The 25000-nt window shown below is 37.6% G+C and overlaps 1 protein-coding gene across 5 annotated transcripts in view; it reads left to right on the plus strand.

The window, feature by feature from the left end:
* LOC135198182 (uncharacterized) overlaps nt 1-25000 on the plus strand; it is a 375078-nt gene that overhangs the window by 32580 nt on the left and 317498 nt on the right. The window contains exon 2 of one of the 5 annotated variants that reach the window (XM_064225719.1): nt 13024-13088. The exons of the other annotated variants lie outside the window; for them this stretch is intronic. The gene's annotated coding sequence lies outside the window, so the exon portion shown is untranslated. The remainder of the gene's footprint in view (nt 1-13023; nt 13089-25000) is intronic. 5 annotated transcript variants of the gene reach the window in all.

Genomic DNA, 25000 nt, shown 5'->3' on the forward strand with positions numbered 1-25000 from the left:
GACACACGATGAAAGGTTGCAAAAGCCAAAAAAATGTTGAGAACTACTAGTCTATACAGAACCCCTTTAGGGGACACCACCTTCGGCCGTAAGACAAATTGAATGATGTGATATCATTCTTACTGCAGTTACTTGGGTTGCGGTTGATGTTACCAATCCATTGTAAATGAAGTTTTATATCTAATACAATTTTCTTTCGTTTATTATTCGACTTTGAGAACAACCACATTTGATCCTGTAGGAATAATGATGTGTTCAATGTGAAGTCTTACAAACAAAGCAATCTTGCATTTTTTAATGCATAAATATCGAAGGCAAACTTTCGTTGGAGTTAACCATGAGTTTAAAATACATTCATATCTGAACATTTAGAATTCAGTATTCCCTACCCGACACTCACACTTTCATGCTCGCAACTGACCCTTGATCCTCTTTTTTCCTGCCAAGAGCAACCAGCTGTGCTGAACAGCGGCACCAGAACTCGGTTGAGCTTCTCGGCTCCAAGGGGCCCTTTATTCCTCACACCGATTGACTATGGAACAGTCTGCCTGACTCTGTTATGCAATTGGAACTTGAAAATTTCAAGCAAAGATGCAACGCATTATTCCCCTAAAACAATTCTCCATGTATTTTGATAATTTACTGACTTTTAATCTATTGATTAATTTATTTTCTATTTTCTAATAACTGATCTCATCTTTCGGTATTTCCTATTACCTTCTCTTACCCTTTTCAATAAACACCATATGGCCTCCGTAGGCTTGTTCCATACGATTAGGGTTAATTTTCTGAATAATAATAATAACACTGGAAAATACAAAGAACAATCGTATTCTTTCCTGACACTTTTAAAGCAAATTCCAGACTTTCTGTCTTTCAGAATAAAATCTTTCCCGAGCGAGGTCTGCAACCAGTTATGAACGCTGGACAATTTTTGGGCGTCAGTCGTGAAATTCACTGTAAAGGCTAAAAGCCGTATAAAGCGCAGCGCGTGGACGTCATCTGATTGCATTTCTCCCAACAGAATGCACACTTCTGCAGTTTGTGGGATTGCCACCTGTCAGCATCTGTCAGTTATGACAGCTATTTCAGAGTGGCAAGATCTGTGCAGAGGGTTATGGCAACGGTGTTTTGCGAATTCTAGGGTGTGATTCTGACTGATTTCCTCGAAGGACAAGTATTGGAGGCGGCATTGGCAAAAAAAAAAAAAAAAAAAAGGAGGGGGCGCGGCAGAAAAAATGCTTACCGGAAATCTGTTCCTTGACAATAACGCTCTTGCACATTCATCATGGGATGCGAGGGAAGCCCGGCAGGAATCTCGCTGGGAACGAGCTCCCTATGGTCCTGATTTTGCTCCTTCCGAATTTTTCCTTTTCCCAAAACTGAAAGAAAATTTAAGTGGGATCCGGTTTGAATCTCGGAATGATGCTAACATGCAGTTTTAACTTTGCTTATTGGGAAGGTCCCAGATTACTAGAAGAATGTATAGAGTTAGCAGATGAGTAAGTAGGAAAATATGATATTGTCTGTCTTACAGATTTAATTTCCTTTTTCCTGATATTTTCTACTTTGCCCTCGTTTATATTTGACGTGGCCGACTGTTTAGGTCTACCGCCTGACGCAGTCTAAACCAAATGCCCGGGCTCGATTCCTTGCCAGGCAAGATGCCCTTGAGGTGCAAATTGTTCCCAGGGTATAGTGAATTCGATGTTAGAGACGCATGCAGCATAATCCCCCTCTAAAAAAAAATCACGAATGTAAGAATGACAAAGCTAATATGTATGTCATTGCAAGGTTAGAGAAAAAATATAGTTCTTTTTTTTTGAAAGACCAAGGAGGGAGTACCACTTCCACAGTGGAATATTTTGCGAAAAACCTGTGATTAATAGCTAGCGACTTTGAGATACTTGCCGTGGCAACGCATTTACGATAATAATACCTATTATTCGCCCTGATAACTTTGATGACCCTTTTGAGTCACCCTTAACAACACATTCAGTAGCTACCGAGGGACTGGACTCTTACTCATTGTTGTAAGCTACAAGGTTGAGTAGTCCTTCAGGGCGCTTGTTACGCGCGGCTTTGTCACGTAACAAAGGGTGGGTGGCGAAATTGTGGCGGTTGTTTTGTTTTTTTTTTTTTTTTTCCAAGTCTTAAAGGGATAACTATGGCTTTGATGTTTTTCTTAAATGGGTTATGATTCATGACTTTATATGTTAGCGTAAACATATACAAGATATTGACAATGGTAATTATCTTTTACATTAGTCTTTGTGAACTGTAAACACACACACACATAGATATATTATATTATATATTATATATTATATATATATATATATATATATATATATATATATATATATATATATATATATATATATATATATATATATATATATAGTGAGGGCAACTACAAAACCATTGAGAAAAATCATCCGCAGAAATGTTTGACGTAACAAGTGTAGGTAGCAAAAATGTTCGAATAAAATAGCCGAAAGGTTCATTGCTTTCACCCAACTGGTGGATTGCAGTAGTTTCACAGACAGTTTGGGTTTTGCGTCAATGAAGGTCGTAAAACAAGCGAGCTTGTCCCCTCCCTCCCTCCCTCCCTCCCCAGCCTCACAATTCCATTGGCTTTTCATTGCGTCACTTCATACTCCCTACGCCACTTAGTTGCGTCGTCTCGATAAAAAGTGTTTAAACGAAGACAGTGGAGTGTTGAACCAGTAAGGCCCTTTTTCATGGCCAAGTTTAAGTAAAAACACAGGGAACATGCTTGAAATTTTCTGTAGACCTATTTCGGAGGTCGAGATGAGAGATGGTTACAGGTTTTGAGATATTAGTTTCGTATTAAAGCAGCGGAAAAGACATACTGGTTAACAAGCTAGAGAGATGGACGATACTCAATTACCCGACCCTTCCAACTTGTAGTTTTCCAACTTCAGTAGTAAAGTTGACGCTGTCAGCTTCATGTATAATTTTGGCATTGCTCTCGACTGTGTGCCACCCACCGCTGCAGACTTTCCACTTTGCACTCATGTCAGACAGTTTGACCTGTCCTTTCTGACAGCTATTTTTTTTTTAGATCGTGTAAGTTTGTCTTCCTCCGTTACCTATGTTATTTAACCTAATCTGTTTTCAAAGTCCAATACTTTTTTTTTTAACGTGATTATGTTCGTTCCTTAGATGAAGTGAGGAGGAAGTTGTATTTATTATGTGTCTACGAAGTGTTTATACCTATAAAGATATACACGAAACACTGGAGCATTACTCTTTAGGGTTATTTTGTGGGTAATCAGAAAGCATATCAAAAGCAGTTCACAAGTCCTTGCGCAATGGGAATTTGTCTCTTTCAAATAGATTTTAATGAGTCACTCTGGTGCTGTTTCGTGACCACTCCTTTTCTAACGGTGCATTGTAGCAACAAAGATAGCAATAAAAATTTTGAAACTGGGAAGTTTGGTGTGGTTTTTATATCCAAGTAATGATAAGAGGTAAACATGTCTCGAACCAATTGAATATTGATGGTAAATGACGCTGTCCGTTTTGCCCCTCATGCTCGTTCGGGCTAATTTGGCAAAGATGTCAGGTGTTGTCATTGAGTCCAATAAACTAAATTACTCGTGAGTAAAAATGTACGAATAATTGCTAATCATCATGAATATATGTCTCAACTGGAGGCTATAAACGAAGTAGATTTTAACGATTTTCAAACGTAAAACGAGAGGAAAAATATTCACCACACTAATGAATAAATGAGCACTGCAGGGCTGTTTACACTTTTCATTCCCCCAGGCGCTTCCTTCTGCAATTATTATTATTTATGTGCACTAGTTTTAAGGAATAAAACAGAGGGCCAGTAATTGTCTGTAATGTCCCACCGAAGAGAAAGTTTATGAGTGGGTTAAAACGGAAGAATTAGAAATAGAAGTAAATGCTGACAAAGATGTTGCGCTAGCAACCACACACACTCATTTCATGTAAGGAGCGGAATGAAGAAATGACGCGTATCTTAACATTTTTGAATCTCAAAATTGTTTCCAGTTTCATTCACAAACAGTAAATATGTTGAAATGGAATGGTTATATATGCTGGAAAGGTAAATTCGCTCTAAGTAACCGTTAGTTGTTAAAAACATTTAGTTTAGTATTACTTGTAGGTTTTAAGTTAATGTGAACACTTTGGGTTTGTATAATTCTCATAATCAAGGCTCACAAATGGTTCAAATTTTACTTTGTCGTATTCTTATTTTATCTTATCCTTTTTGTTTTATGCACGTTTGGGTATTGACTGTGAGGAATTATGCTGGTGAGGCTGATAACCTTCTGGCGTCATTGAGGCCTCCAAGACCGTCTTCATATCAGCATCAGCATCATCATCGTCGTCATCATCTCCCGCATGCAGGACTCTTCCTGGAAGCAGAATGGCAACGTTTTGTGGGGACACTGCGGGAAAAATGACAAGAGAATCAGCGGCGAAAAAATGAAATCCCAAGGACTTAATCGTTTGATATCAAACGAGTGATTTTCAAAATCTATATATGCATTTTTCCAAGGCCGATCTGCACCTCACTATATTTTGTGTACTGGAAGCAGATGAGAGATATATCGCCAGTAATTGTTAATAAACGATGCTTCCATTTTATGGCTGAAAGCGAAATATGTATACAGTGAACAGTGTTCTTAATAAAAAGGTATTGTCGAAATGACATTCTTGAACTTGGAAGGCTCTGAACAATTAATTACTGTTTATTTGTTATATTTTCGTTGATCGGATTTAGGATCGTGTCAGAGGCAACGAAATGAAAGTCATCGTCACTCTAAATAAGATGAAGGCGTGCTCGTCGTTTCTTATGTTCTGTTGTGTAGACGAAAATTTTGTTCACTTGACATGTTACGCAGCCTCTCATGCCCTATTACGGTGTAGTCTAACTTAGAAGCTTTGATTTAGATGAGGCAGTTTTTCATGCGGACCCTTAGGGGCGTGCGGGTGAAGGCCAGGGGCAGATCGTGTGGCTCCTGATGAATGGAGCCCTCAGGGGCTGCGATGCCTCGGATAGCAGCCGCAGGTCCGACTGATGAACGGGAGCTCTGTTTTGTCGAGCGATGATTGGCTGCTGATGGCAGACGGCGGCTACGATCTCCTACGAAACGCTTCTGGTGGAAATTGTAACAGGCGATTCCCTCTGGTAGGAATGGCTTTGAAAAGGTGAACTTGAAACTGCCGCGATGTTGAAATTGCGTAGTCGTTGAGTTTGCCTGCCTGGGATTTCAACAGTTAAGCGAATAAAATCTTGCCACAAACAGTGATTTTCTGATTTCTTGTTTGGGTGTAGATATAGTTTTGATGAAATGTTAGCGTTTCGCCTGATTGGCATTATTTAATAAGTAAAAATTTTCGCTTGAAAACCCCGTTCTTGACATATTAATGTAGGTTTTAATTTATTAATTGCTGTTTCCTCGCCATCCATCTTTGAAATGCAGTATTCAATTACATAAATTATTGCTCATTTTATGGATAAAAGTGTTTACAGAGATATTAGATACTTAAAGATTTTCGGATTTCGCTGCCCCAGACAAGAATAGAAACGGTTTAGATGCAGAAAACAGCTGAACTTGAGGTAGTTTGTCATAAAGGCCTCGCTTGGGTCGATATGGGGTTCGGAATTTACAACTACCATTCAAGTTTTTCTCACATCTGGGTTGTTGGCAACCAAAACAAAAGGCTGAACTTAGACGCATGTCAGTGACTAGTATGCCGATTGGCTGTCAAATAAATGTACGTTGCAAAACGTCGACAAATCTAAGTCAAGGTTTCATTTTTCTGGGATGAAGACTCTGTCACAGTCTCGATAATTGTAGGTAGCGTCTGTTGCAAAATAAATCTCCTGGGGGTTTTCGTGATGGTTTCTTTGACACTCGCGCGTTCTTGTTCTTGTTATTGAACTTATTAAACTTCGTCTTCAATCATTTTGTTCTTTATTTAAATATAATTTGATTTCAGTGCATATTAGCTGTTATAAATGTTATTTAGCACACGGAAACATTTTACTTTCTCATAGATAGACGGTGTCAACAGTTGAAGACATGACAAATGAGATGCACTTTCCCTCTCTGTATGGATATATATATATATATATATATATATATATATATATATATATATATATATATATATGTATGATGTATGTATGTATGTATGTGTGTATATATGTGTGTATGTCTATGTCTGTATGTGTGTATATTTAATTAAACCAAAGTGGTGTTGCCGTGTGCATGGACTTTGAATGTGAAACTTCGTTTGCGTTGATGATTAAAGGGGCATCAAATTGTTTCAAGTAGTCGGGGTGTTTAGATGTTCTTTCTGGTATATAGCATAATACTTACACGATCCTAAGCGTCTTGGGCTCAATGGTACAAGAAATTAAAACTATATGTAACATTTTCCATGTTTGTTGATACAGGATAGGAATTAGGTGTTGACCTTGATTAAAATATGATGATCCCGGTACCGACCGATAATAGCTTTCTTTATGAGAGCTTTTGTTTGTATAGAGGCTTTAATCTTGTTTCTCAGACAAGTACTGGAAAGGCAACCTATCCCACCTCATTAGGATACAGCTGGAAAGTTTTAAGAGCTTTCTCTCAATATGCCGAGTTTTGTAGATTGCTGTTTATTACTCGGTTACTCACATTCATGTTTTTGTTCAACATCAGTTTATTATATTGAGAGAGAGAGAGAGAGAGAGAGAGAGAGAGAGAGAGAGAGAGAGAGAGAGAGAGAGAGAGAGATTGTTTACATGGAAGCGTGGGAAGAACCAGGAGATGGCGACAATGCCCTCGAGATGTCAACATTCAACTCCTGACTTCACGGGCGCTCGCACCACAGCGCAGTTGCATGTTTTTGGGATGTCCTTAACTTGGCCCCTTGTTCTTTAACCACATCCATTTAGAGCCACATTTTGGCAGAAACGTTCCGTCCCATCCCCGGCATGTTTGGATCTTAAGAACCAGTCCTCCTGTGCAGTAGAAAGGATTCACCCCTGATCGGGCTGATTAAGCCAAGATTTATGCTCGATTACAGCTGGGTTCGTACGAGATAAATGTTTCTGAACCTGAACCCGGTGAACTCTCCTGAATCGGAACTTGTGTCCAGGTTTACTGCCTGTGATCCTTTGATGTTTAGTTGGCTGTTTTGTCCTTCGTACAGGTTTCTGCCTTTCTTGGTTTGTACTCTCTCAGGGACAAACTATAAATACTTATGAAACTCATCTCGATTGGAGTTTGTTGGAAATATTCCGAGGATGTAGCTTTCCCTCTGATTGTGCTATTTCTTTACTTTTCTTTTGAAAGCCATTGTAGGTAATGGGCCTTGGACACATTTCAGTATGCATCTGGTCCCATTGCTTTTATGATTTATGCAATGCATGCAGAAGGGTTGCAAGATTTTCATCAATGTGGAGTTGCGAATCTTATAGCACCCAGTCGTAAATTTGTACGTTTAAGTAACGATAAATACAAGTAAGAACAAACTCATTGCTGGTGACTTAGTACAGTATTTTGGATTTTGTCGTTATTTAAAAATAGAATGTTAGATATCGTTATACAGCATAATGCAGTAGAACTTGTTCTAGTAGAAGTAAAAAGGCAGCGGATTTATTAATTTATTTTTTCCAAAGATCACTCTAAACAGGAGAACTTGAGGAACAACTTTGATCATTTATAAATAATATATAAGTGACAAGAATGTTGAAAGTGTGGTACCAATCCCACCGTTTCTCTCCCGTCAAGAGGCAGTTTTTATTTTTCCTCGAAGTGCAAGAGCGCTGCGATCATAAAACCAACATTCACCGAACATGATCTGATTATAAAGTTGTTTAAACAGATTTTACGATGAGTGAAGGTGTTGGTTGTTTGCGCATCCGGAGGGCTCCTTCAAAAAATCATGATGTGGAGATTCATTACAACAGTTCCAGCTTGGCGGAAGGCCCCATTATCGCTAATGTGGATGATTAGAGGGTCCATTAGCGGAAGGGACGTAGACACGGTAGTTAATGTAGATTTATTGGCTTTGAAGGTATATTACTTGTAGGGGGAAATAAGCAGGTTAATCTACATCCTGTGTTTGAGATCTGGGTAAGTTATGTATCACGCGGTTTGTTCGAAATTCGCCATGGATTTAGGTCGGTTTTTTATAAGAAAGAACGTAGGTTTTTATTTTTTATTTATTTTTTTTTTATCCAGCCCTTGTAATTATATTGCATAGTTCGCCTTTTGTCACTGAGGCGTCATTCGAAGGAGCTTCTTGCAACATTATTTTGTACCGGTGTGACGATGTTCGTTAAAGTTGGGGTCAGTGTACTGCCTTACTCAAGAATTAGATTTAGTTTAATGTTTATATTTTTTGTAAAATTTAGAAATCACTCAATAAATTGAGATATGGAACGGTTGAGAGACTCAGAAAAAATGAATGTTTAAAAATGCAGCACTTATTGAAACTTTCCTGTAAACTCGAAGGAAAAAATTATTCTTGATGATCTTGTTTTTATGAAGTGTCGATATGTGGACGAGAAGTAGATCGAATATTCAAAATTTCAGCGTTTTTGAGTGAATAAGCAATCACGCATGAGGTTTCTCGCATCTAATTTTTTTAAGTAATCCTAAGTTAAGCAACTATTAATCAGTCCTAACCGGGACTTTGTCCTGTTACGACGAATAGATCTTCCATGTATAATCCTGATGAAAATATATAGTTTGATCCTGTTATTATGAAGCATTGCGTTCGTGCGTGTTGTTAACATATTTTCACTTATAAATATTCCCAGTGAACATTTACCCGTTTCTCTATTAGATTTTATGAGGGATCTTGTGTGTAGTTTAGTGACCTATGTAATCGCAATGAAGACTTCGTTTGCCAGGGTATGACCTTAGTCCCGAAATCTGTGTTCGTTCATTCCGGTCATCCTAATTTGCTTAAACTACTGGCTCTCCTCTCTCTCCTCTCTCTCTCTCTCTCTCTCTCTCTCTCTCTGTCTCACACACACTAAAGTGTATTGAAATATAAATGAAAAGTTTCAAAAGGTATAATTCTGCAATGCTCTAAGTAGATTAGATGATCTTCATTATGATTAATTAAATTTAACTCGTTATTTACAACCTGCCGTATGAGCTAACACGATTGGGGTATTGATCCCCTTCAAGATGTTATGAGGCATCTCATTTTGTAATGTCTTTCGCCCTTTGCTAGTGTTTCCGATGGCTTCATTCGTTTCCGTTATTTATTATGTATTATATAGAGTTCAACAATCTTAGTTTTTATTATTGAGGTACAGTACTTGCCTATTTATGCGAGAGAGAGAAAAGCATCTTTAATAAAAAAAACCTAGTGTGTAATGTTATATTGTAAGTATGCAACTCATAGTCCACTGGAAATAAACTCCATGTTTAGGTTTGCCGTTGTCCAGCTCTCTCATCACTGGCCCCAATTTAAGTTTATAGAATGAAGGTAACATTGTCAGAACTTGGGGCCAGTAGGTAGTATCCCTATAGTCGAGCCTTGCCGTTTTACCCCTCTCTTGTGTTGTTGACATTATGCCGGGAGGGTTACACAGGTTACGTAGCTATCTGTTGATTCTATCTCTTGTTTACTCTGTGGAAACTTGCTCTGAAAGTCAGGGTCCATTTATTCTCGTTCCTTACGAATGTGTCCTTTTGAATACTGGCATTAGGTTTTTTTTTTTTTTTTTTTTTTTTTTTTTTGTGATGCCACACCGTTTTATAAAATTTATTTTGAAATTATTTGCTCTGTATCCAATAAATTGTTTAAGATAGTGACTTTGCAACCTGAATTTAAAATGATTACGGTAACTTGACCCTTACTGGCGTTAGTTTTGATTAAGTTGTAGAATTTTTTATTAACAATGCGACCGAGGTTATTTTTGCAGTTTGTCTTTTAATCATGTGCTTGTTTCAAGGAAGTTTTTATACTATAGAGAGAGAAGAGAGAGAGAGAGAGAGGAGAGAGAGAGACTTTAATTAAATGTATTTTTTGGGGTCAGATAATAGGAGGATTTTGGAATAAACTTACACGGCTAGAGCAGCGAATGTATGTGTGTGTGTGTGTGTGTGTGTGTGTGTGTGTGTGGTGTGTGTGTGTGAAATCGCCCTGGAGGAGGATGTGGCTCTCCAGGAGGCTTTTGTAGGGCGAACTCATTGGGTAATGGGAGGGTCTTCGGCGTAGCTGTAGGCGGGTTGCAATTAACCTTCCATTTGTAGTGGAAATGTCTGGGCATTGTGAGGAATGGGTATTGTAAGGCGGAATGGAATGAAATGCAATGTCAGTAGGAAGTGGGATCTCTCTCACGGGAGACTTTTATGTGGATCATTTATATCCATTTGCCCTGGCATGGAGGATGGAATTCGTTAGGGCTGTAACCGTTTGCCTTACCTGTTGTTGGTTGGCGCTATGAATATTCTTTTCATGGGAAAATTCAAATTCATTGAACCGGGGAACATTTCTTGCCATTTACACGCCATAAGACGCACCGGTATTTGCTGTGCTCCTTCTTTTGACCATGACGCCCACTTACTAAACTTCGCTGCTGTGGAGTTTTCTGTTTTTGTCTGTATTATTGTGTGTATTCTTTTAAAAATAAGACGCACTATTCCAGTTTTCAGTCTTACAAAGGGATCACTTTGGCATGACACCTGTTGGCTATTATCCCCGAAGGTAAATATTGTAGATTTTCCTGGACAAGGTGATCACGATGATAGTGAAGATATGTTCTAGTTATTCAGCTGTTTCTCATTCGGGATACATTAGGAATATGCGACCAAGCAAGCGATGATCACAAGTCTACCAAAGATAATTTTATGTGTATTAGTTGATCTCGGTGAATTTCATTAACATCTATTTTTTTCTATTAAATTTTTATTGCTGCAGTGATTTTTCAGTGTCTCAGGCTTGGGAGATATTTGTTATATGGAAAATATATGTAGGTAGGCTTACTTAACTCAACATTTATTTTCCTGTCAACTGTCGTGAAGAAGTCATTAATGCATTTGCAAGTTGCAGGCTTCATGCTTAGTATTGCAAGATGTTGTGGCCTTCAATTCAAGAAAGGAATTTTCCACATGATTCAATGAAAGCTCTGAATGTTCCAGGTGAGACCTGTATATCATGATGGTTATCACGTTTGGTTCGTATTATTCCAGATTGAAGCCATTGAGGAGCCACTTCAAAAGTTTATTATGATTATTGTTGCTGTTGTTATTGTTTCCTGTGGAAGAGCACCGCAAACGGGCCATTTTCACTTGGAGGCTCTCCCCCGAACGTCTATGCTAATAGGTTGAGTCTACGCCATGCCCTGAGCAAATTAGAATTCTCACCACGTTACAATGCTGTATGGCAATTGTTCTCCCGTCGAAGTACCATGGAAAGCATGTTGAACACAAAAGACACGGGCTTTGGCATGCTAGAGATCCGAGAAAAACGAGTCCTCCACGTTTAAGGATGATGTACTGTAATTGGGCATTATTGTCCGCCTACCTTGTAATTATCATGTTCAGCGTAAGGGAGAAGGATGCTGCGGCGGAGAGGTTGGCCTCTGGGGGAAACCGAGGAGGGCTTTCTTCTCCCAAGCATCAGTGTTGTATAGTATACTATAGGCGCTCATTTCGACGATGCCTTCAGGGGGTGAAAGTTGGGTTTCAAGTGATGAGGAATAAGTGATTGGGTTTTATATGCGAGTTGGGCACTTTGGAAGTTTGACGATAAAATGGATTGAGTGATTGAGCATGAGCAGATCAGTATGATGAATACTACATTCCCTTGTTGGACATCCTCGTCAGATAAGGTCAATATAGACATGTTAAGAAGTAATATTCTTGTATCACTCATCCAACATGAGTTTTCTGGCAGTTTAATGAACATTTGTTATTATGAGAACTTTAAAGTGTGTAGGAGCTAGATACTATACTTTTGCCCGTGGAAGTGCATCCCTTGCCTTTAGAAGTGAGAGACGTTGCTGATTTTCTCGCTTCCATATTTTCTTTTTCCTCTGACTGTTTTACCTCGCCGGCACGAGGGTGGCAAGATGAACGGCCTGTCATGCAGGTCACGTGGTTGAAGCTACCCAAATTGTGGGTATAATTAAAGGCCTTTGTTTCTAATTAGTAGTTTGAATCATTTACCTGTTTTTATTTGCTCCGGAAACGAAGTCAAGTTTCTCTCATAGAAGTTCGTGTTGCTTTTCATGCTGATATTTTTTCTCATTATGACCTTTGGTTGTTTCTTGATCTGGAGATTTCGCTACTTTAGTGGAGTTTAGACCAGTTTACAGAACTATGGTTTTATGTATATATATTATATCTTTATATGTATATGTATGTATTTATATACATAAACACACACATATATATATATATATATGTAATATATATTATATAAATATTTACATGTATAAATATGCATATATATTATATTTATATATATATATATATATATATATATATATATATATATGAATTTTTATCACATCACCGTGACATTGTTTACATTCACAAATATTAATATACAAATTCCGTTTAATATCCAATTGTCTCTACTTCGGAAATAATACCAATAAGACCGAAGTGGAATTATAATTGATAAAAGAGGCTGTCACCTGGAGGATTCGATCCATCGACTGAGGCAGCCTCCGACTTCAATGAAGAATCACTGAAGTGTGAGGTTGTCGCTGTCGGTGGATCGAATCCGCCAGGGGCCGAGCCACTTGGCAATTATGATTCGCCTTCGGTTTCAGAGAGAACTGCAAACGACGTTTGGAGATTAATGTTTGTGAATTATAGAATATATATATATATAATATATAGATATTATATATATATATATATATATATATAATATATATATATAGTGATTACATATGTATATAATACATTTTTTCTTCTTCTTTTTCTTCTTCTTCATTATCATTATTATTAGTATTATTTTTATTATCATAAAGTATTTTGTTGGCAGGTGGGGCATCCTCCATTATTGCTGATTGATGTTTGGTAGCGAGTTCCTGCATCATTTCTGATCTGGTAAGTTCTCAAGTAAAGTGCAGTATTCTCATAGGATAGCCTGTAACCTAAACATAGCATATTATCGGTTAAAACATCAGATATGCATGATTACTTGTTTCAGTGAGCTCGGAAATATTTTTCAATTCTGCCTCATATTCGTTTTTCTGACTTCTGTTCTCTGCGGAGTCTTGTAAACGGGACAATGTTAGGTTACTGATGTTGCTTAACATTCAGCAATAATTGTTCTCGTATTTAGGTTTACTCGATAATGTTTTTATCCTTAACATCTCTTCATTCGTGAAAAGTCATCAAACGCGATGTTTTTATACCGAGAAGCCAATTGTAATGGAACGCACAACACTGTATATAAGCTCCGAATGGTTCTGCTTACGCCATCTAAAGTACGAATCTCTCTCTCTTGCATGGATTCCCCATGCGAAGGCAATACCGATTGCACCACTGGGCGTGGAAGGCTCTTGGATTTCTCTAATCGTGTCATATATCATTTTTATATAGCCTGTCCGACGTTATTTGTTAGTTTATGGCGACTGTTCCGTTCGCGTGCTCGCCCGATGGTAACGCTGTCATAGAAGTATGTAACTTATATTGCCGTGGTTTGGAAAAGAATGTGCAAACGATATTCAACAAATTTCTGTCTTTATTCCATTAACTGGCGAATTTATATATATATATATAAATATATATATATATATATATATATATATATATATATATATATATATATATATATATATATATATATATATAATGATAAGAACTGGCTTCACATTTATTACAGATCCCAATTGTTTTTAACGTTCAATCATTCCCCAGTTTTCTGGAAAAATAATCTTCCCTGCTTTATAAGGAGAATATATTTGCATTCCTTGCAACTCTGTAATAAGCAAGAGCTCGACACCTGCGTCTGGATCTCTTTACAATTTTTGATTGTGGGTGTTTTTTTAAACTGATTTGTTTGTCGAAGTGGACACAAATTAAGTTTGAATCTTATCGCAGAAGTTCCAACACTTTCTTTCCCGTTAAGAAATCTTAGCGCATGCGCTTTGAGGACTCGGAAAACCGAATGAATTCCAGTAGACAGGTAGGTGGTCTCTCGCGGAGTAAATGCTTAGGCCTATCTGAGGGCCGCCACCTGAAATCTACATAAGAAAGGTGAAATTAGGCCGCTTTCGACTATTTCTCCTGGGTCACATCTCCTTACTTTCTCCCATGTCATTGGTTTAAATGGGATGACGACGACTGGTAACAATACTTATGAATTGTTGAGAATAGTTTGTGTTACGTATATGAAAATAGCTCTCTCTCTCTCTCTCTCTCTCTCTCTCTCTCTCTCTCTCTCTCTCTCTCTCCTCCTCCTCCTATTTTTGAGCATTGAGAGACTGTTACTGCAGTTTGTATTTATGTGTTATATGTTACAGGGAATACGTGAAATCAGGGATTTCACGAAATTCCTAGGGAATATTTGAAATCAGGGATTTCACGAAATTCCTAGGGAATATGTGAAATGACCAATTCGCTTAGGATCATTTGATCCCAGAGGGCTACTACTAAACACGGTGAAACTGATTCATCTACACCGTTTCGCCGTGTTGAGTACCAGCCCGTGGGGAATCAAATGTATTTCGCCGTGTTCAGTACAAGCCCGTGGGGGATCAAATGCCCCTAATTGCATTTGATCCCCCACGGGCTAATACTAAACACGACGAAACACATTTGACCCCCCAAGGGACTATTACCAAACACGGCGAAACGGTGTAGATGAATCACTGTTTCATAGTGTTTAGTATTAGCTCTCTGGAATCAAATGCTCCTTAGCGAATTGGTTATTTCACATGTGTCCTTTAGATTTCGTTGAATTTTCAGATTCCCTGTAACACACACACACGCACACATATATATCTACATTGTAAATGTCATATATATATATATATATATATATTATATATATATATATATATATATATATATATATATATAATATATATATATATATATATATATATACATATATTATGTATATATATATAATGTATATATATATTTATAATGTGTGTGTATATATATATATATATATATATATATATATATATATATATATATATATATATATATATATATATATATATATATACATATAATTTATATACATATCAGTTCCCCGGCGACCCAAAAATAACCTGATATCTGTATCTGTTCCCAGTACGTAGTCTTGTTCCTTAAGTGCGGAAGTTGTAGTTTTTCGTTTTCGTTAGACAGTAATCCGAACATAAGGGAACATTCCTCATGTCCTTAAACATGCTTGTCCGTAGGTTAGCAGCGATGGAATTTTGTCGCATTTGTTGTACACAGTTGACAGTTACGAAATATAAATATTATCGAACAAAAACAAAAATCCTCATTATGGTTTCAGTGATCGATTCCTTCACAATTAGATGCCAGATTTGACGGAGGTAAATCATCCTTGGTCGTTGTGATTGTCATTCTCCCCAGTGGTCAGTAATCGCTGCGTCAGTTTGATCAAATTTTATAGCGGACTTCAAAATCCTCTATTTAGTAAGCGTTATTGTGGGTGAGAACCAATGCTATGTTCTATATGGTCAATCAGATACTGAAACTGTAGGCAATTGGGTTACTTCAAAAGCATTGATTTGTTCAGAAGAGAATGTTAGAGGTGTTGTTGATCCGCTAAGGCACTTGATGTTTTATATTATCAACAACGAAAATCCTGATAACTTAAGACTATGAGTTGCTTGTAACGTTACTGTTTTCAGAACTAAGAACAATTGTTTCCTCTAAGGATTCGTTTTTGCCATTTTGAAAATAGAGTAAAGTATACATTTCCCAAATTTTTGTTTGCTCCCCGTGGTCATAAATTTGATGATTGACAGTTCAGCGATCATAGTAAGCTACCTTTAGTTCACATAGCCTTACCATCCTCGCATATCATTTTTGGCTCCTTATATATTGTGCATTCGGTATCTCCAGGTTAATTAAGGGGTCGATTGCCTTGATGTGTCTTCTCCAATGCACCTGACACGGTGTAAAGTTTTGGCTCAAGTGCTGTCGACCGCTTGCCCTTGCAGTTGTCAAGCACATTTGTAAGCGATGTGCCTGGCCTTTGGCTAATGAGTCTATCTGCAAGCAGAAGTTGTCCCTCTACTCGCCTTTCACGACACTCAGGGTGTGATGACAAAATATAGTTGGCGCTAATGATCTCCGTCCAGTGTCTGGCATCGAGACAGTTTTCGTTCTCGCAGGGTTTGTTTATATTCAGAACTTATGTACCGTTAAATTAATGAGCAGATGGAGAAAGATTGTAAAGTTTGTGGAGTTTAGACAGGCGAATATTCACAAGAAGACAACCGAAACAATAACTTAAATATAAAGGAAATTATGTATCATTAGTATTCCTACCTCGAATAGGATTCGAACCTATGACTTTTTTTGACTGGACTACTGTGAAATCGACTCTAACTATTCACCCATTATGATGAGTTCCAGTCCTGGCCAGGTAGGAGGACTTATCCTGAAATTATTTCCTTTTGGTGTAACCTATTTCTAAGGTAGACAAAGTTATATGTAAATAAATATTCAAAGTACGAAAATGACACGTGCAAAACTGGTAGACTAATCACACCACACACACACACACACACACACACACACACACACACACACACACACACATATATATATATATATATATATATATATATATATATATATATATATATAAGTATTTGTTTATGTGGTATAATTGTATATATATATATAACTAAAGTACTATAAATAAAATAAACTAAATAACTCGATATATATATATATATATATGGCATAGGCATTTCCAAAATATAGTAATATATAAATTATTCTACCATATAGATATATACTATATAAGTATACTATAGTAGTATATACCTATTTTATATATTAGACTTATATATTAGGATAATATAACTACATAATATATACATGATATATATACTTTTATATATATATAAAGTATATATTATATAATTTTATATAATATACTATATGTATATAGAATATTACTTATATATATATATCATATATATATATATATATATATTAGATATATATATACATATAGAATAATATAATAGATATATATATATATATATAAATATACTTATATTAATTATAGTGGGTCAGTGGTTAGAGAAGTTTTTGTGTCATTAGATTTACAACGGTGTGCTACTCATTTGTTTTACCATTTAGAATTATTAGTGGCAATGAAAGCGTTGTTGGTTTTAGGTCGCTTTGCATTAATAGGAACCGCTGGAGCGGAGGGAACTTGTCAGAGATTTCTTAATGTTAATTGAAAATGGGTAATTGAATAGAAAACCATCAATTACGTTAGCTCAAAGTAGGCATTAGAAACAGTCTCTGTGGGTGAGTTGCTTGTGTGCGGTTATGCCATTCTGAGTCGTGTTATGAATACCGGCGTTTGTTTTAATTAGAATGAAAAGGTCTGTGGGCTTCCTTGATGCTTTTCGGTGTCGTTATACGTTGTGCTCTCTCCAGTTATATTTCAATTTACTTCCGTTATGTGGGCCTTTGTAATGTCTCTTTTGCTCTTTTCTGGTTTAAATTTTTTTTGGTTAATGGACCTGTCACAGGGCCCTTCAGCAAAGAATCTTAACTACTCCGATTTTCCGGTGATTGAATCGTTTCAAAGTTGAATTAGATGTTCTAGAAATAAAAGCAGAATGTGCTCATGTTTTTATTTGGCTGATTTTTCATTGTTCATGATTTCCCTTTTTATTTGCTAGAAGCTGGATACTGTGTGAAGCGGGATATATTTTTGGTACTGTAGTATCTTTGGTTCACCTCACTGCCTGGACTTTCCATGTCCAGGAGGACATTTTTATGCGGTATTTATTTTACATATTGCTAGTATGGTTGGAGGATGATGCAAGCACTCTTTAGTAAAATTTTAATTAAAGCCTAAGTTTTTGGCGGATTCCATCATAATATTAGTGACCAGTGGCTGGAGGACCCTTGGAGACCAATGATTAAAAAAAGGGTTTATCATAATAGAAATTCATTTGGTGGTTCATTGTTGACGAGTCCTCGCTAGGCCTCTTTTATGTCGGGATGATGGCGAGGCGAAGTGGCTCTGGTAATGAAGGCTCAGAGGACTCTGGGCCGAAGAACTCTCATGTGAGGATGATGTCATCGAGGTATATGACTATTTAAGTTGCCTTTTGCTGAGGGTATGTGTGGGCTGCATGGCTTCCTAGGGACAGACGGGTCTGGGCGGCGAAGTAAGGGAATGCATTGAGTTCTTATGTTGCGTCGACTTGATGTTATGGATGCAGTACGTATACTAGTTCAATCTGAACGAATAACAAGTAAAAAATCCGCCGAAGTTTCTTCAGCGCAGTCGAGTTTTCTGTACAGCGTATAATACTGTATGAAACTCGAAACGCTGCAGTTTAAAACTCTCAGCTATGAACGGGGAGCGCTCAGTTGCTCCGGAGATACGGCCAAGTGAAGGTGCGTCGGCGACGCCTCTGGAATTGGAATCGGCAGTGCCAGACGCACGATCATGGCTAATTTTACCTTTAAATAAAATAAAAACTACTGAGCCTAGAGGGCTGCAATTTGGTATGTTTGATGATTGGAGTAAGGATGATCAGCTTATCAGTTTCCAGCACTCTAGCATCAATAGCTTTTTAAGATTTGAGGACAAACAAATTGTCATTTCAATAGTTTTCTTTTACAGAAAACTAAAGTATTACTGTTTGTCCAGTTGATGCCCAACTGAGGCTTTCTGGATTTGCGTATATTCCGGGTAAAGCCCATTGTGCCCCCGTTAACCCGATCAGAAACACCCTTCAATAAGCAGTGGTTCTGTACATGGTAGTTACGCGACTGCGATGGGTCACAAGCTAGGGCAAGAAGGTCACAAGCTGGGGCTTGCAACCTTATCCGTAAGGACTAAATGGAAAAGATTAACGCTTTCCAGAGCTGCCCCTGAAGTCTTGTGATGAAAAATATATAGTGCATGCATACCTGTATATATATGAACTCAGAATAGTTCTCTACACTTTAGTTTTCCAACACTCTACACTCTACACTCTTTAGTTTTCCTCTATGGCGTTGACGAATGTGATGATGTCAACAATTTATTCCGGACATATCCAGGTCTGTATTTTCTGAAATTTATTCACATCAGGTGTATGTTAATTTCCTCAATTCATGTCATTTCTTCCTGCTCCAGTTTGTTAACCCCTTCCCAGGCGTTATGTAATATGACCTACGGCCTTTCATTTACCTTCCTAGTAAGTAAGGGCTTTAGTTTTCGTTACTTCTCTGATCCTTGTTTATCTTATTTTCCCAGAGCTACAATTGGTGTCAGTCTCATACCCCGAAAATTTTTCTCCCTTCTAACTTCTAGCATTAATTATCGAGAAAATGAACTGTATAATTCATTAAAAAAAAGCTTTAAAAATTAGCCTTGATACTGCATGAACCTGTTATTGATATCAGAGTACACAATTTATGGTTTATTTTCTTGTTTTGAATCTTTTGTTTTCATGATGTGGTTTTGGTTAGTGTTTAATCGAAGATTACAAAAACCTGATCTTATCCGACTAAAGAAATTTCTCGTCTTTTTGAAAACAATTTGTGAGGGTTGTTCTCGATGTTTACCTCTCGACGCAAGTTGTGGTTCATTCTTGCTGATCCCTGGTTATGTAATGGACTATAATATACTTACCTTAATACCCTGTCACAGCAGTTATGACAAAACCATGACTACTACGGTGTCCGATCATTATAATCGAAACTCTATCCTATCTACTCTCTCTCCTCTTCCTCTCTATTTATATCCTCTATATATATATAGATATATATATATAGTATATATATCATATATAATATAATATGTATGTATGTATGTATGATGATATGTATTATATATAGTATATATTGTATATATATATATACCTATATATATATATATATATATATATAATGGACTATATAATATACTTACCTTAATACCCTGTCACAGCAGTTATGACAAAACCATGACTACTACGGTGTCCGATCATTATAGATCGAAACTCCTCTCTCTCTCTCTCTCTCGTCTCATCTCCTCCTCTCTCTCTCTCTCTCTCTCTCTCTTTATATATATATATATATATATATATATATATACTATATATATATATATATATATATATAAATTCGTTTCTTACTCACACACCGATACGCGTTCTGAATAACTGTACCCGTGTATCTTTTCGCAGCCAGTAATTGGATTGGATTCTTCCATCATTCGCAGCGACGTCTCCATGCATGAGTGCGTTCCCTCTTCATGAACGGACAGAACGAGTAGCCAAATTGGCTGACTTCAGTAGCGTGCGTGGGCGGGATTTCTTGGCATGGAAAGGCCAAAGGGCACGAATTTCAGTGAGTTTGCTTAACCCTGCTACATGCAACGTGAACCCTGCGGGAACACGACAGATGTTGGGAACATCGGAGGTTATAAGTTTGTCCGTCATATTTTGTCATGGAGATGAGTCATTTTCCCAGCCGGTGGTCTCAAAGGCCTATTGGAAGGTCAGTAGCCTGTGGTTATTTATGGCTTGTCTATTTTGCATGATATTTCACCGGAATATAAATAAATTTCCTGTAGTTTTATGAATATCGATGCTTCGTCCGCACACGGATGATAGTTGTTTTTCGCATTTTTATTTTTATTTTGCTTTTATGCTGTGAAAAAATCATTAAAAAACTAACTAGTAAGAGTACCAGTAACGGATGTTTTATTTTTAGTTTGGGTAGTTAGGCCATGCAAGCATTTTTACGTTTTTTGGTTGATATAGTTAAAACATCTCATTTTATAGATTACTTTGTAGTTTGATCATTAAAATTATGTATACGATTATGTATACAAGTTGCAGGGGATATCTAGTTCTTCAGATTTTACTTATTTCAGTAAAATCTATGAGTATTATATATTTTGGAGTCCTCTTTCTGTTGTTGCCATGCAACTTTAATGGCATAACAGACCTCGGAATGAAACTGGAAATCTGGAAGCTCAGATGTATGCCTTTGCCTCTGCACTTCAACCACCGAAGTGATTTTACGCTTGCAGTAATTTAGTGAAGTTTACTGTTACTGGGTTTTGATCTCGATTGCATGGAAGGCACAGCAGCTGAATAATGAACTTTTTATGCTCCTTGTTTACTGTAATGGGACGTCTCTTAACCGACACAAAAGCCCTCAAGTGTCCCTCTGCCAGGCCTTCTAAGTGTCTGTCTGTCACGCTCTTTATGTGTTCGTCTGTCAGGCCTTGTAAGTGTCCGTCTGTCGGGCCCTCTAAGTGTCTGTCTGTCAGTCCCTCTAAGTTTCCGTCTGTCAGGTCCCTCTAAGTGTCCGTCTGTCAGGGCCTGTAAATGTCCGTCTGTCAGGGCCTCTTAAGTGTCCCTCTCTCTCATGGCCTGTAAATGTCCGTCTGTCAGGGCCTCTTAAGTGTCCCTCTCTCTCATGGCCTGTAAATGTCCGTCTGTCAGGGCCTCTTAAGTGTCCGTCTGTCAGGCCCTTTATGTGTCCGTCTTTCAGGGCCTCTAAGTATCCGTCTGTCAGGGCCTCTTAAGTGTCCGTCTGGCAGACCCTTTATGTGTCCGTCTTTCAGGGCCTCTAAATGTCTGTCTATCAGGGCTTCTAAGTATCCGTCTGTTAGGGCTTCCTAAATGTCCGTCTGTCAGCCCCTCTATGTGTCCGTCTGTCGACTATGGTTGAGGTTTATTAGAGCACTGTATGATTCCTGGAAGACGGAGGCTTCAAACTCAGCATTAGTGTGGTGGATTCAAGGGTCAAAGTTACATTTATAAGCCAAAGGTCAAATATGAATTTATTCTTGGTCGTAACTTTTGAACCGTAAGAGGTTAGACTTCATATTCGTCGTGCCTACTCGACTAATGAAGTTGATGTTTGGAGTGAACTCACTGTCGTACTATTCAGAGGTCAGAGGTCAAATAGAAATTTGCCGATGGACATGGCATTGTGTTTTACAAACATCTTTTTTCTTTAGTGTATTTTGCGTTTATGAATTGTTTAGTCTCTCTCTCTCTCTCTCTCTCTCTCTCTCTCTCTCTCTCTCTCTCTCGTCCATGTTAAGCAATACTGGTTTACTACTGCTTCGTGATAATTCTTACACTTTCTTTCGATACCGTTCACTTATGCACACCACCCCACTTGCGTGGAATACTCTGGTAGGTGCGCCTTTGTCCATTACATAATTTTCAGTGTAATTTTGTTCCCACAAGACAGCGAAATTGCGGTATGCCACCAGAAATAACAAAGTCGCCGATATAATTTTGACTAAAAAAAAAAAGAAAAAAAAAACACTAATCCCGTATTTGCGTTTCGAAGGTCGGCGACATTGTCTTCCGCTTTGTCAATGACTACCCCCGTTCTTATGTTTTTTTATGCGTAGGTTATTTGAATATAGTCTTCAGCTTTTGAAGTATACTTGGTCTTTCGCGTCAGCGTAAGTATTTGTATGAAGATTACTGTCATGGAACTTTTTTGGCTGTGTTGTTGTTCTAACAACTGCTTTTTTCTACGTGACTACAAGTGCACTTATTTTCATTTGTCTACGGGTGATGCTTTTCAAATTCCAACTTCTTTCTCTTTTGCACGAAACATTTCCTTAGCTCATAGCAGTAGCATTGTCTTACGTGTCTGTCACTGATAAGCTGAGGCAAGTTAATTACGGAAGTCAAGCTCGGATACATTTGAATAGTAGATAATACCAGCGGCTTACAGTTGTATTTTTTCCTGAAGAAATCTTTAGTGTTGGATTCCAACAAATATTATCGATTCTTGATGTCTTGACCAGAATCTTTATTGATTTTTTTTTCTCCGTTAGACGAAGTCTTGCCTACAATTTTTCTCTTCATCTTCCCTTTACATATTATATACGTACTATATATATATATAATATATATATATATATATATATATACCATACATAAATATATATATATATATATATATATATATTTATATATACATATATATATATATATCTATATATATTTATATATATATATATATATCTATATATCACATTCATAGAGAATGCTGCAGGTAACCCCATGAGTTATGCTTACCAATGAGGGACTGGAGTATATAATCCTTTCTTTCGTAGGTGTATGCAATTCATGTTGGATATATCACTTTTGCTAAATTGCTTCCGAATACCTTGTCGCAGTGAAGCATAGTCTCTCCCCCTCTTTCTCTCCCAACGGAATTTTAAATGAATTCCTTGACCGTAACAGGGTTATTTCACAGCACACTTCCACTCATTCTGTGACAATGAGCTGACCTTCCCAACAGTTAGCGTTATATATGTAATGTGCGAATTTAATGCGATCGAAATTACCCAACAGGCTAAGAATACAGAGTAATGCATCATGTTCATCAATATGCAAGGCGTGTATCGCGCTGTGAGTGACATACAAGAATTTAATATTGTAAAATTGAATATGAGAATTTTATGGAAGGCCTCGAGTAGAAACCGGAAGTTTGTGATATGCCTCTGTCTTCTTCTCTATGATACGCCGCTATGTGAATGATAACGGAACTCTAAAAAAATAGTTTCCCAGAATCCATAAAAACGGACGGAACTGTTGATATACTTTCGTAAGTCTTCTTCTTTCCCACCGTCATCCCAACACTAAGGGGTCGGTTGCCTGATGCGCCTTTCCTTACAACATCAGGCAGGTTTTACTATTTGGCAAAGGGGTTTTTACGACCGCATGCCCTGGCTGACATCAACCACAGTTATTGGCAGTGGTAGTATTCTTACACCCCTACCAAAATAAAGAGGGAGGGGGTTAGCAATATTCAAGGTAGACCATGCTTGAAGAGCGGCGAATAACCTCTCGGGAACCTGTCCGGAATTATTAAGAGCAAGGACGGTCATTTCATAAGAGAATCGTTATTGACGTGATGGGCGAATGCATCTCGAATGTCATGTCAAAGAATAAATGGAAAAATGATAATGTAATTGTGTTACCGAGGACCGTTAGGAAAGAACGTCGGATGACCGGTCACCCTCAGAAGATAATAATTTCCACTTTTCCCCCCATCTTCTTTCGTTTCTTTCTCTACGACGTCCGGTTTGTGTAGCGTTCTATGTCCATGGAGTTTTGCTTGAATACACAATGGCACAGTTGTTCTTTGATTCCAGTAATTTGTTGCCAAGTTTCATCTATCTCCCGTAGGGGGCTAGTGTCGTCAGTGCACCTCACGGGGTGCACTTGTAGGCATTACTAAAGGTTCATTGCAGCTTCCCTTCGGCCCCTGGGTGCAACCCCTTTCATTCCTTGTACTGTACCTCCATTCATATTCTCATTCTTCCACCTTGCCATCAACCCTTTCCAACAATTATCAACAGTATAACTACGAGGTTTTCCTCCTGTTACACCTTTCAAACGTTGTATTGCTAATTCCCTCTCCAGCGCTGAATGACCTTATAGGTCCCAGTACTTGGCCTTTGGCCTGAACTCTATATTCCAATTCATTCCATTCCATCTATACATATGTACATTCCATTCCATTCCATTCCATCAATATCTATGTAATTGAGTTTGACTGTAGTTATTTAAGCCTAAGTTTCTTTCGGCAACAACCCCATTTTCAAATTTATTAGCAGCGGCTTGATGTTAAATTTCTTTCAATCCAACAACTTCATGTGAAGTTTCGTTGGTTATAGGAATTTCATTCAAAGATTACAACCTAATTATAAAAAGTCAGCGTTTGAATTCATTCAAGTTTTAATTTTTTGTTGACACGAGTGTCCTTTCCAGTATAATGCTTGTTGTCTTTATACCGCTGCAAGCTTTCAGTAGTCAGTTATTATA

The sequence above is a fragment of the Macrobrachium nipponense genome, chromosome 21 (assembly GCF_015104395.2).
Source record: "Macrobrachium nipponense isolate FS-2020 chromosome 21, ASM1510439v2, whole genome shotgun sequence".
Taxonomy (NCBI): domain Eukaryota; kingdom Metazoa; phylum Arthropoda; class Malacostraca; order Decapoda; family Palaemonidae; genus Macrobrachium; species Macrobrachium nipponense.